The sequence below is a fragment of the Vombatus ursinus genome, unplaced genomic scaffold (genome assembly GCF_900497805.2).
Source record: "Vombatus ursinus unplaced genomic scaffold, bare-nosed wombat genome assembly UNPS02014798.1, whole genome shotgun sequence".
Taxonomy (NCBI): domain Eukaryota; kingdom Metazoa; phylum Chordata; class Mammalia; order Diprotodontia; family Vombatidae; genus Vombatus; species Vombatus ursinus.
In genome coordinates, this window is record NW_020954576.1 from 8,716,816 (window position 1) to 8,730,322 (window position 13,507).

General features: G+C 37.4%; 1 protein-coding gene across 3 annotated transcripts in view; it reads left to right on the plus strand.

Annotated features, from left to right (window-relative positions):
• Positions 1-13,507, plus strand: part of LOC114049970 (putative thiamine transporter SLC35F3) — a 527,549-nt gene that overhangs the window by 422,641 nt on the left and 91,401 nt on the right. The window lies entirely within an intron of this gene.

The following is a 13,507-nucleotide window of genomic DNA, read 5'->3' on the forward strand; positions in this document are numbered from 1 at the left end:
GTCTTTTATTTGCAACCTTGAAAAGCAAGGAATAGAATATTGTTATCTTCTTTTTACAAATGAGAAAACTGAAGCTCAAGAGATTAAGTGGCTTGTCCGTGTCATGCAGATATTAGGTGTCAGTTGGGATTTGAACCCTGGTCTTTTGACTCCAAATACAGCATGCAACACCCTATACCATACTGCCATTGCAAAATGATGAACAACTCCATCAATATGTTTCCCTACCATTCTTGAAGATTGAGACCTTTCCACACCATATATGGTTTCAGCAATTTCTGTATCCCTTCCTCCGCTCCCCCCCCAAAAAACAATATCACCTAGAGTCAAACTCCTGGTGATGATCCTACATTAGCTAGGTCCATCACAAGGCCTTCATCAAAGGCTTTTCCAAAGCTTATGTTCTACTGAAAGGGTCTTAGAGACTCCAAAGTCACCTCTGCCCCACAATGAGAGATCAGAGTGATACTTTAGTGTCAATGGATACTTGATTACCTCAAAGATCTGCTAAACTTTCCATCATCAAGGTGGGTGATCCCTGGACTGACTCTAATTGCAACCTATCTCCAACTTATAAAATGGTATTTAAGGATTGTTTTGGCCAGAAAGTTAGTCACCCTTTGACGAACTTGGTGATGAACTTAGTCTGGTCCTCAGGCAATAGATCTCCAGTCCCTCATTCAGTCCAATGTTCTAAACCTTCCCAGCTTGATAGAACTTACCAGAGCTTATACTTCATTGGCACAGCCTTCAAGGTCACCTTCACATCATGCTCAGGCATTAAAGCAAGATTTCAGTAGATGAAATAATTGATATACTAATTAAAATAATCTCACATATTAAAGCAGTTTTTCCATGGGTCAGTACTAGGAAGCACTACTTTCAGTAATAAAATTACATTTATTTCAAAATTTATCTATAGTTCATGCTTTTTATGAAATCGAGAGGACCCCCACCACACTGAGAAATTAGCACAAATCAGTGAAGCTTTTCTTTTCTTTTCTTTTCTTTTTTTTTTACAAACTTGAAAAAGAAATTCACGACTGCCAATTAAAGTAATCATCAGTGAAGGTCACATATTCATATCTCAATAATTTCAGGACACTTGTCATTTGACTGATTTCATTGACATTGGCTGGCCATCCACTGACACACAAAATGAAAGTAAAATGGCATTTTTTTAAAGTTTTGATTACTATCCTATGAACCTCACAGAGTGTGTATGGACAGGGTTAGGTCTTTGACTTCAGACAAAAGGCAGTGTGGTTTGGTGAGTAAAACACTAAGCTGAAGAGGCAAAGTTCAAGTTTCAAACTTTGCCCTCACCAATAATTTACCATTTACCTAGACTCAGTATATATTTTGATATGTATTTGTCATCCCTAATAGATTGACTGTGAGTTCCTTGGGAATAGGGATTAGATTCTTTGTATTTGTGTCCCTAGCACCTGGCACATAGTAGACCCTTAGTAAATGATTGTTAATTGATTGGTACAATCAAGGCAGGCCATTTCAGTTTTCCTTCTTAGATTATAACCTCTAATGGTAACATTTGTGAATTCCCTCTAGGTGAAAGTTATTATAAATCCTGATATTTTCCTTTATAGATACTCAGTGAGAGACCCCATAGAATAGCAAATAGAAAGCCAGCCTCAAAGTCAGGAAGAGCTGGCTTTGCTCAGTCAGCAAGATCTGAGTTCCTTGGAGTCCTGCCTCTGACATTTAGTCAGTGTCACTATGTGACTCTGGGCAAGTGACTTAACCTCTCAGTGCCCCAGGCAGTTCCCTATACTTTAAACTGCAGAGTAGGTGATGCTCTTCATTGATAGACACTGATGAGTGTCCCCAATACAAAAAAAAAAAAAAATTCACAAGTGTAGTTTTATTAGTAGTAGTAATAATAATGATGCTAATGATACACCCACCAGGCTTCTTTGAAAGGGAATCTGGTGTGTGGAGAGCCTGAAAGAAGTGCTGATATGAAAAGAGAGAAAAACAATAGAAGTTGGAATAAGTGAAATAATAAATGAAATATTACTTTAAAAAAATTAACAAGAACACGATCTCAAGGTGGGAAATATAACTATTTAGAAGGAAAGAGAATTTCTAGAAGGTCACATATGTGGTTTTGCTCCAGATAGTATAGGAGCTAAGAGATTCATACCGCCTGAATGTCTGGGAATATTGAGACTACTTTGATGAATTCCATCCCTCTAGACCAACACATGGGAACATTGCTGCAACTTTGCTAAAGTTGTTTATTATTTCAAATAGTTTTTTTTTACTTGATTCTCTAGGATTTTCTAAGTATACCATTATATCATTTGCAAAGTGTGATAGCTTAGTTTCCTCATTGCCTATTTTTATTCCTTCAATTTTTTCATGTCTCATTACAAAAACTAGCATTTCTAATACAATATTGAATAATAGTAGTGATAATGGATATCCTTTCTTCATCCTTGATATTATTGGGAAGGCTTCTAGTTTATCCTCATTATAAATAAAGTTTGTTCTTGGTTTTAGATAGACACTACTATATTTTTTTGTTAAACCAGTTAACCTATTGTTAAACCAGTACACTCCTATATTCCTCTGTCAACATTGCTTCAGCTTAACAGGAGTGCAATAGAAGACTCAGGAAATGAAGTCACCACCAGACTGGAGGCCTGATGACTACAGGCTAATAAAAATAATAATAATAATAATAAGCATTTATATAGTACTTTAAGATTTACAAAGTACTTTATATCCATTTTCTCATTTGAGCCTCACAACACCCCGAATATATGTGAATACCATTAAATCGTTACCATGGCTTAGTATTCATTAGTTGGGGGTTCTCACCACTATTGACTATTTGTCCACTTCTACAAATGTTAAATTTATTACTAGTTAGACACAAGAATTAGGTTCTGTAAACCTATTTGTATAGGTGGCATGTATCAAACTACGTCAGTAGGTTGGGGGTAACTGACAGGCCTCAAACCAGTAGGTGATTTAGTTGGGTGTCTACCTCAAACATGTACTGACTTTCCCTGGAGGAAGAGGCAGATGAGAACAATTCAATCCAGTGGCCACAAAGGAGGCCAAAGCAGGTGCTCTGAAGTGCTTAGAGCTTGATCAGACATTGAGGATGCCAAGGTCATCTACTGCATCCCAGATTATCATCCAGATTTATGTCTTGCCACTGGACTCTGATGAGTCCAAAAGAAAGAAAGAAGCTGATGTCTTTGCACATCTTTGCCTCACTGAAAACCAATTCATGCACAAGTCAAGACATCACTCATAATGTCATTGATCCTCTTTGCTAACAAAGGACAAACAACAACAATCATACTCAGTCTACTCATATTATACTATATGCTTAGTAACTAAACATACTGCTTAAATCAGTAAAGAGCAGATCCACATAAAGGTAAAGCAAAGCACCTACCATCAAAACAGCAAGTTAGAAGCTCAATGCCCTTCAACGTCAATGTGCCAAAATGTAGGAGTCTTCAGATGAGAATCTCTGTATTAGGCCAAAGGACTGTGTGTCACCCCACAAGTCTCCAGTCTGGAGTAATATCTGACATACTCTTCATCCTAATGACAAGACCATTATATAGCACACAGGGAGAATATATGGCAACCGTGGATTACTGGTCATTATGGTTCCTGGTATCAATGTTCCCTTGATCCACTGGCCCTAGTTTACTGCTTTCCAATCAACGTTATAAAGAATCTTATTTTCTCTGTTCTTCTCTGAAATTTCAGCTTGAGATAGTTGAATTAGGACTAATGGTTATACTAGATGAATATTTCTGGACTTAATGTCGACCAAAGCATTTAAGGACACTCATTTCTGCAGCCTATAATTATCCCCAATCTGTATTTGTGTCTCTGCTGGGCCTTTGGCTCTTTACATGTGAACACCAGGTTTCTTCCCAAAAGGTGATTAGGATAAGTGGAGGGAAGGCAGGCAAGGTGTAACCTGGGATCACAGAGGCCAGCAGACTAAATCATGCGCTAAGCAAAAAGATGTACAAAGATGCCCTAATGTGAAATAGAAGAAGGCCGTCCTTGTCACCTCTGTAGCCCCACCACTTTCTGTCATTGTCTTGCCTGTTTAGATAGCTTCCAATATGGGTACCAAGTGTCTTCCTGATGCTCTTTGGCTACCCGATATCCGCCATTTGACAATTTGCTTACTGTGGCCTTGATTTTGACCTTCCCCCACCCTCCCCGGTCAAAACTTATATTGTGTCCTGTGCTCTCCTCATATTCCAATGGAGATAACAAAAGCAGCAACCACTACATCACTAACAATAGGCTCTAATGGATTAAACAGATAAACTAACATATAGATCACTGAGATGGGGGGGGGGAAGATTGATTGATTGATTGATTGACTGACTGACTGACTACCTGCAGTGCCAATAGTTAGCTGCCAAGATGTATAACCTCTCTGGGCCTCAACTTCATCACCTGTAAAATAAAGGGGTTGGACTAAATGGTCTCTAAGTTCCCTTCCATCCATTGGACTAAATGGTCTCTAAGTTCCCTTCCATCCATAAGGAGTGTGTGATTCTGTGTCTCTTAATCCTTAAAGGAGTTTTTGCTAATACTATGAACTTCAGGCACTTTAGCTTGGGGAGGAAATATTTATGGTCAGGAACGGTTTGGATGTTCTTCACATCACACCATCACTCCTAGAAAAAGAATTCAAGCTGCATACTCTTTATAAAGATTGTCCAAGGCAAGCTTGCTTTCCAGGCACTTGATTAATCACCTTATCAGGTGGTTTACTTTGTACATAATGGCTTTGGGCAAAATGTGACCCACTAATGAAAATAAATAAGTATTAGCTTACTGAAATGTTTTGTCGTGATGCTCTATGGAAGCAAAACACTTTCAGGCTCTAAATGCCTCCAGCATGAATGACATTCATTTCACCCTTATCCTGCAGAGCTCATGGAGAAACTAGTAATGTAGCCCACAAAGCTCATTGAACATTCTGGACAAGCATGCAGTGCCCAGGCATTCTAATCGTGATTGATGGCCATTTCAAACTGAGGCAAAAAGAAAAGAATATCTGGGCAGAAGAGTAAAGGGATGGTTTCTGATTTTTCTTTTAGAAACTTGTGCAACAACACAATAAAGGCAAAAACTAGATGGCTAGTCCACTCTGGGCTTGTATTTGTAAACAGATCATGGGCTAGATGGATTGCATACAAATGAAGTCAGTCATAGGTTGATTTACCTAAGTAATCGTGTTTCCAGGTACCGTGTTCACTGTTTATCTGCCTGGCAATTCCAAGCGAGTTCTGAAAACTGGCGATTTGGTCTTCACCTCCAAGGAAAAGATTTTCTTTTCTCAGCACTTCAGATTCCAAGGCAACAAGATTCATGGTGAACAATGGCTTACATGTTTGCTTCTCCTGGGTCTTTTATATTTTACTTAAAGAATTTTATTGAAGGCATTGAAGTGGCACAGTGCATAGAGTGTTGGGCTGGGAGACTGGAAGACCAGAGTTCAAATCCTGTTTCAAACATTTACTAGCTATGACCCTAGGCAAGTCATTTAACCTCTCTGTACCTCAGTTTTCTCATCTGTAACATAGGATAATAATAGCACCTCCCAGAATTAATATGAGGATCAAATGAGATAACGTATAAAGCACTTGGCAAACCTTAAAGCACCATGTAAATGCTAGTTATTGTTACTATTGTTATTATTTTGAAAAAAAAATACAGTAATCTCAGCCTTCCTAAAAAAAATAAAGAAACTGAATTTTAAGGATAAGGAAGGGGAAGATGGGGGGAAGAGAATATAGAGTAACAATTCACTGATTGGCCCTATTATGTACAATCTAAAGCATTCCTAATATTGTAATTCCTAATGATAACCTTGTTTTTACTGTGGTCATATGTGTTCTTGGTTGGGGTGAAAGGGTAACTGAAGGATCTAACAGAGACCCTGAGACGTTTTTTTTTTCCTTTCTTTTGAGATAATGATCAAACACGTTAGTCTTCCAATACAAAATATCAGCCACTAAAATCATGTGATGGTTACTAAAGGAAAAATTTAAAGCCTCTAAAATACTTTTTCAGGATTGATTTTTATAGCACCACAAAAGCTTTAGATAACACTTAAATATTGAGTTGTTAAAACTTATAATGAATACCTTGGCCAAGAGTGGGTGTTTTAGTTGTTGAAAGGTTGACATCAAGTTGGTTGCCAACCAGATGAAAGCTAGATCATAAAATGATTTTATTAGTCATTTTGATGTGGTTGATGATGTCAGTCCCCTCTTTAAGTGAGTAATAGAGAACATGATCAGCACAGATTTCTGACAGGCACAGTTAATAAATGAAATCCTAGATTTCATTCCCCCAGGTTGTTCTGTTTCCTGACCCAGTGGCATTATAAAATAGAATCATAGATTCAGAGTTGTAAAGGATCATAAAAGTCATCTGGTCCAACCTCCTCATTTTATAGATGAGGAAAATAAAAAGATAAATTGACTTGTTTGAAGTCTCTCCCTCTCTCTCTCTCTCTCCCTCTTTCTGTCTCTCCCTCTCTCCCGACTATTCACCCAAACTTGTGTTCACACTTGCAGATTGGGTCCCCAGAAGGGTGAAGTGTTACCTCAAGTTCTACTGATAACCCTATAGGTAACTACTCCTACTACTCTAACTTGTGAGCCCCCCCAGTATGCATGCCACCAACAAACCACCAGTAGCTTGGTTTAGCTTACATCAAAGGCATTCACTCAAATGGCATAGCAAGAACTGCATTTACCAAACATTCTCCCCCATAAATCTGGGGTAGGCTATCCTGCAAATATATATAGTATCCATAGAGTGAGCACGGACTTAAAATACATTGGTAGTAAGACAAATACGTAGGCTACACATGTGACAAAGGGTAATTCACATCTTCTAGTACTACATGGTCTAGAATTCCTTTCCTCTCTCCAGAAGTATAGCACTCAAGGTCCTTTCCTTCTTAAGTCCTCATAAAATTCACTACTGGGTATGACACTCGGGCTGTGGATAGCTTGCTTAATTGCTAAACTACACTGTCATAGGCTGAATTGCTCTGCTGCTGAATTAAACTTGTTTCTCACAGGGTTCAGTGTCTCCATTGGATGGTTCAATCTACTGAACACTCTGGTCTTCCTGCTCAATGGAAAGCTGTATTCCCCAGTTCCTAAAGCTTTCGATTCAGCTACAATTCCATTGTAGGATACCATAGTGCTAACATGAATAATGTGGAAATATATTTAACATGATTGTACATGTATAACTTATATCAGATGGCTTGCTGTCTTGGAGAGAAGGGAGGAGATGCGAGAAGGGAGAAAAATTTGGGACTAAAAATTTTACAAAAAATGAATATTGAAAACTATCTTTACATGTAATTAGAAAAATACTATGGTGGGGTGGGGAGGATACCATAGTGCTCTTTCAGAAGAAATAGAAATACTTAGCCTACAATTGGCTAAAGCTTCTCCAATTCTAGAATTCTCCAATTTTTCTCCCTCAGAGACTCTGACATTTGTTACCTCCTAGGAAGGAGAAGAGAGATAAAACCTCCTTCTTTCAACAACTCTTCCTCCTTCAGGACTCTATTACTTGAGTGAGAGACTTCACACTAACTTTTAGTGGCCTTCCATTACATTTCTCTATTCTTCATCTCAGTAAACTAGACTATAACCAGACAATGATCATTTGCCCAATAATCACCAAATAGCTCTGGAGTTCATGGTTTCTCGGTTTTTCAAACTCTAGTGTTCTTTTATTGGTGAATACAGATAAATGTCTGGGGTTAGTAGGGTATGCTGGTATGGGAAAGGGGTGGGGATTACTCTATGCCCTAGGATTAGCCTCGGCAGGCCTTTCTCTTGACTTTCCATATGCAAATGAGCTTTTCAAAGTCTCACATCTTTAATAAGATGCACAATGATTCAATCATACCTGAAAGGAACTCATCCATACATCTCTGCATGTTTGTCCTTGCCCCTAACAGCCTTCAAGTCTAAAAGGGACAGCTCTAATATAAGGAATAAGTCATCAAGTTTCTCAAGTTTTCAGCTGAGGTATTTAGACTTCCAATCCAGTATTCTTTCCACTGTACCATGCTGCATTTCTTTACTATCCCCTGTATCTCACCTCCTGATTGTTATCTTGTTACAGTAGAGACCTAAGAAATTAGGCCTATAGAACTACAAATTAGAGTCTGTGGAGTTTTCATTGATTCAACATAGATTCCATAAACATTTATTAAGTACCTACTTTATATAATATCCTTTTGCAGAAGAGCTAAAGACTAGAAATCAGAACATGTGGATCTATTAATTAATTAGACCTGGCCCATAGTTACCTGGCTAGCTGAAGGACTTTAAAAAGTCATTGACCTTTTCTGATCCTCATTTTTGCCTTCTGATAAATGGAAAGAAGGGTCCTTGCCTATACATCTATTATAATAGTTCACTTCTATAGCACTTTTCTAACAATAATCCTATAAAGTAGATAGTACAAATAATAGCACCCGCATTGTATAGATGAGGAAATTGTGGCTCATAAAGTTGAAGCAACTAATCCATAGTCATGTTGTTAGCCTCAGGGTCAGGACTCAAAACTAGATTATCTAATTCCAAGTCCAATTTCAATCAATTAGCTGTTTTTGAACTGCTGTGAAAACTGGAAAACAGTATGGAAGAAACTAGACATAATTTCTCACACATACACATTTCATACTATATACCAAGATAAGGTCAAATTGGGTACATGATTTAGACATAAAGGATGATACCATAAGCAAATTAGGACAGCAACAAATAGTTCACCTTTCATGTCTATGGAGAAGGGAAGAATTTATGACCAAGTAAGAGACAGAGAACATTATGAAATGCAAAATGGATAATTTTGATTACATTAAATTAAAAAGGTTTTGGGGCAGCTAGGTGGCACAGTGGATAGAGCACCAGCCCTGGATTCAGGAGGGCCTGAGTTCAAATCTGGCATCAGACACATAACATTTACTAGCTGTGTGACCCTAGGCAAATCAATTAACCCCATTGCCTAGCTAAAAAAAATTTAAAAGGTTTTGCACAAAGACAATATAACCAAGATAAGAAGGAAAGCAGAAAGCTGGGAAACAGTTTTTACAGTTGGTATTTCTGATAAAGGCCTCATTTCTAAAATATATAGAGAACTGAGTCAAATTCATAAGTCAAGTTATTCCCCAATTGATAAATGGTCAGAAAATATGAGCAGGCAGTTTTTAGATGAATAAATTAAAGCTATCTCTAGTCATATAAAATGCTCTAGATCACTATTGATTAGAGAAATGCAAATTAAAACAACTCTGAGGCTAAGATGATAGAAAAGGAAAATGACAAATGTTGAGAAGATGTGGGAGAATTAGAACACTAATGCTTTGTTGGTGGAGTTGTGAACTGATCCAACCATTCTGGAGAGGAAGTTAGAACTATGCTCAAAAGGCTATAAAACTGTATATACCCTTTGATCCAGCAATACCACTACTAGGTCTGTATCCCAAAGAGATCATAAAAAAGGGAATAGGACCCACATGTACAAAAATATTTATAACAGCTCTTTTTGTGGTCACAAAGAATTGGGAATTGATGGGGATGCCCATCAATTGGGGAAAGGCTGAACAAGTTGTGGTATATGAATGTAATGGAATACTATTGTTCCATAAAAAATGATGAGCAAGCATGTTTCAGAAAAACCTGAAAAGACTTGCATAAACTGATGCTGAGTGAAGTGAGCAGAACCAGGAGAACATTGTACACAGCAACAGCAACATTGTGACAACTGACTTTGTTAAACTTAGCTCTTCTGAGGAATACAATGATCTAAGATAAGTCCAAATAACTAATAATGGAAAATGCTAATCACATCCAGAGAAAGAACTATGGTGTCTGAATGCAGATCAAAGCATACTATTTTTTCTTTTCTTTTTTTTGTTTTTTGCTTTTTCTTTCTCATGGTTTTTCCCTTTTGTTCTGATTCTTCTTTCACAACATGACTAATGTGGAATTATTTTTAATATAATCATATATGTATAGTCAATATCAGATTTTTTGCCATATTTGGGAGGAGGGGAAATTTAGAACTCAAAATCTTATAAAAGTGGATGTGGAAAACTAAAAATAAATAATCATTTTTAAAAACCAAGCAGTTTTTGAGCACCTGTTATGTTCAGGACTCTGTGCTAGGCACTGGAGGTACAAATACAAAAAAAAAAATGAAATAACCTTTACTCATAAGGAGCCTGCATTCTTTTGCTGAAGGACTTCATCTTATGCTTGGCCTTTGTAATAAAGTAAATATATTGGTATGTTCAGAAGAAATATAAAGAGAATAAATATCCCGAATTTAAACACAAGATACTTTAAAACGGAAGGCACTAGCAATTAGAGGCATCTGGAAAGCCTCCATGTATAAAGTGATGCTTGAACTATGTCTTGAAATAAAAAGAGGTAGCAGTGATGATGGAGTGCACTCCAAGTGTGGGAGATAGCCAGTGCAAAAGCATGGAAATTGGAGATGGAGTGTCTTGTGCAAGAAACTGAGAGGCCAGTTTAGATGGATATTGGAGTAGAGGAAGGTGAATAATGTATGACAAGGATAGAAAGATATGTTGGGGCCAGGTTGTAAAGGGCTTTGAAAGCTAAACAGAAGAGTTTATATTTGATTTTAGAGGCAACAAAAAGATTACTAGAGTATAAATAGGCAGTAGCTTCCTTAGTAAATAGGCAGCAACTAAGAGGCACAGTGGGTAGAGTGCTGGAGATAGATTTAGGAAGACCAGAGCTCAAACCCAACCTCAGATACTTACTAGGTGTGTGACCCTAGGCAAATCACTTAACTTCTGTCACAGTTTCATCATCTGTGAAATGGGAATAATAAGTTGTTGAGAGCATCAAATGAGATATTTGTAAAGCTCTTTATAAACCTTAAGGCACTATATAAATGCTAGTTATTATTATTAAGTAGACACTATAAAAGATTTTTTTATAATGTGAAAGATACTTTAAGATCCTGGAGTGAGGTAGAGTGAGGAGAAATGTCATATAAATTCAAGGTATGATCTCTGGTTGGCATTAATGTTTATTATCAAAAACATGGTCTAGTACAGAAACATAGAGATCTGAGGCTTACAAGCCAATAACTCATTAAAGATGTTTGGGGGGGAAAAAGGCTGAAAATAATAAACATAAATCTATACTAGGCCATGATATGAATGAATAATAATAATTTCTCTACCTTCCAGTTAATTCAGTCGAAACACAATGGCCATATTGCAGAGCCTGTGTACACTGAGTGATGAATATAGCCTCCCTTTAAAATTCCCTAGAGGTTGGCTGTTCCATTATGGGCCTCTTAGAGGTACTAGTGGTGACTCTAGTATATAACAAACCACCCAATGATGGATGATAAAAGATGGCATAAATCAGACTTTTCTAAAGTGAAATACAAAAGATGCCAGAAGCACAAAAATCAATCAATCAGTTAACAAAGATGTTTTAAGCACTTGTTATTTGCAAAATACTTAACAAGTGCTTGGGAATTAAAAATAAATATAAAATAATCCCTTCCCTCATGGCAGCCTAATGTCTAAGGGATCTATTTTACAAAACAGAAGCCATGGAATGTAGGCAATTTAAGAAAAAGTGTAGGATCATAGATATAAAACTAGTAGTGAATTTAGAGATCAACCTCTTCACTTTACAAATGAGGAAACTGAGGTTGAGAGTTCAATGATTTGCCCAACATTTTACAAATAATGAATAGCAGAACTCAGCTGGAATCCAAATCAGTGTTCAAATTTAGCATTCTTTTTACCACACTCAGAACAGCCTAGACAAGACTAGCATTGCTCAGGAATTTCCCTTTCTTTCCCTAGAAGACTGAATCCTGGGATCTTTTTCTCCTCATAGGCTGATACCGGAGCCCAGGAATTTTCTCTCCCTAATGCTGAAGATCAAGAACTCTTGCTATTGACTATATGGCTCCCCTCTTCTGAGGTCATGTGGTTGAGAACATGTATGCCTCTTGACTGCTTCTCCAGGGCCAGGTCCCAGTACCCAGAGTCTAAGAACTCTCATGCTATGTGAATAGCAGCATGTGTAGCTCCCATGGGCTTATGCCCTTAAACAGTCAGCAGCAGAATCTAGGGTGGGAAGGAATCTCAAGGGTCCAACTCTGGTCCTTTCTGGTCTGTTTTCCAAACAAACAAAAGGAATAGAAAGGGCAAAGGCCAAGTATAAGATGAAGATTCTCTTTTATCATCCAGCACAAAATGGTTACTTCTCTTAAAAAAGGCCTGAGATAACCACTTCATCTCTTACCAATGAGAAGCAGTTTATGAGAGTGGATAGGGCATTAGACTTGGAGTCATGCAGACCTGAGTTCAAATCCTGCCTCAGTCACCTTACCTCACTTTGTCTCAGTTTCCTCATCTGTAAAAGGAAGGGTTAAAATCTCTGGCCTTTAAGGTCCTTTTTAGCTCTAAATCTATGGCCCTGTGGTCAATAATGCTATAACAATAACAGTAATAATAACAGCTATCATTTATATAGCATTTACTATGTGCCAGGTACTGTGCTAAGAACTTTATAAGTATTATCTCATTTGATCCTCACAACAGCCGTAGGAAGTAGATGTTATTACCCCCATTTTCAAATGAGGAAACTGAGGCAAATTGAAGTTAAATGACTTGCCCAGGGTCACACAGCTAGTAAGTATATGATGCCAGATTTGAACTCAGTTTTCCTGACTCCAGGACTAGTATTCTATCCACTATAAGAGCTTGAAGTATCCATACTAGTTATAGGGACAAACCTTTGTTTGGGTCTTCTAAATCAAAGTCCTAATTAAAGGCCCATCATTAAGCTGATCTCAGGAATTTCCCCTGATCAACCCCTTACATGGGGTTTATGTGTACACTTTGCACACATGAAGGGACTCTATAAATTTCAGTTATTGCATTATGATTCTAACTAACTATATGACCTGGAGTGAGTCATTGAAACTCCTTTTGTATCACTTACCTTGTCTGTCAAACAGAGTCAGGAAAAGCTGAGTTCTAATCCTCCTTAGATATTTATTAGCCATGTGACCCCAAAAAAGCAACAACCTCTCAGCCTCAGTTTCCTCATAAAAAGAGGAAAATAGTAGCACCTATTTTTGCAGGGTTGTTACAACCTTCAAATGTAAAGTGCTTTGCAAATTTTGTTTTTTTAATTTAAATTTAATTGATTTATTTTTGTTACATTTTAAGTTCCAAACTATCTCCCTTCCTCCCCATCTTGCACTAGAGAAGGCCAACATTTGACATATATGTGTGTGTGTGTTTATGTATATATGTATATACACATATATGTATGCATTTATGTATATAATTTGTTTAAAACCATACTATGCATACTTCTATTTATCAGTTCTTTCTCTGGAGGTGGATAGCATCTTTCTTCATAGGTCCTTTGTA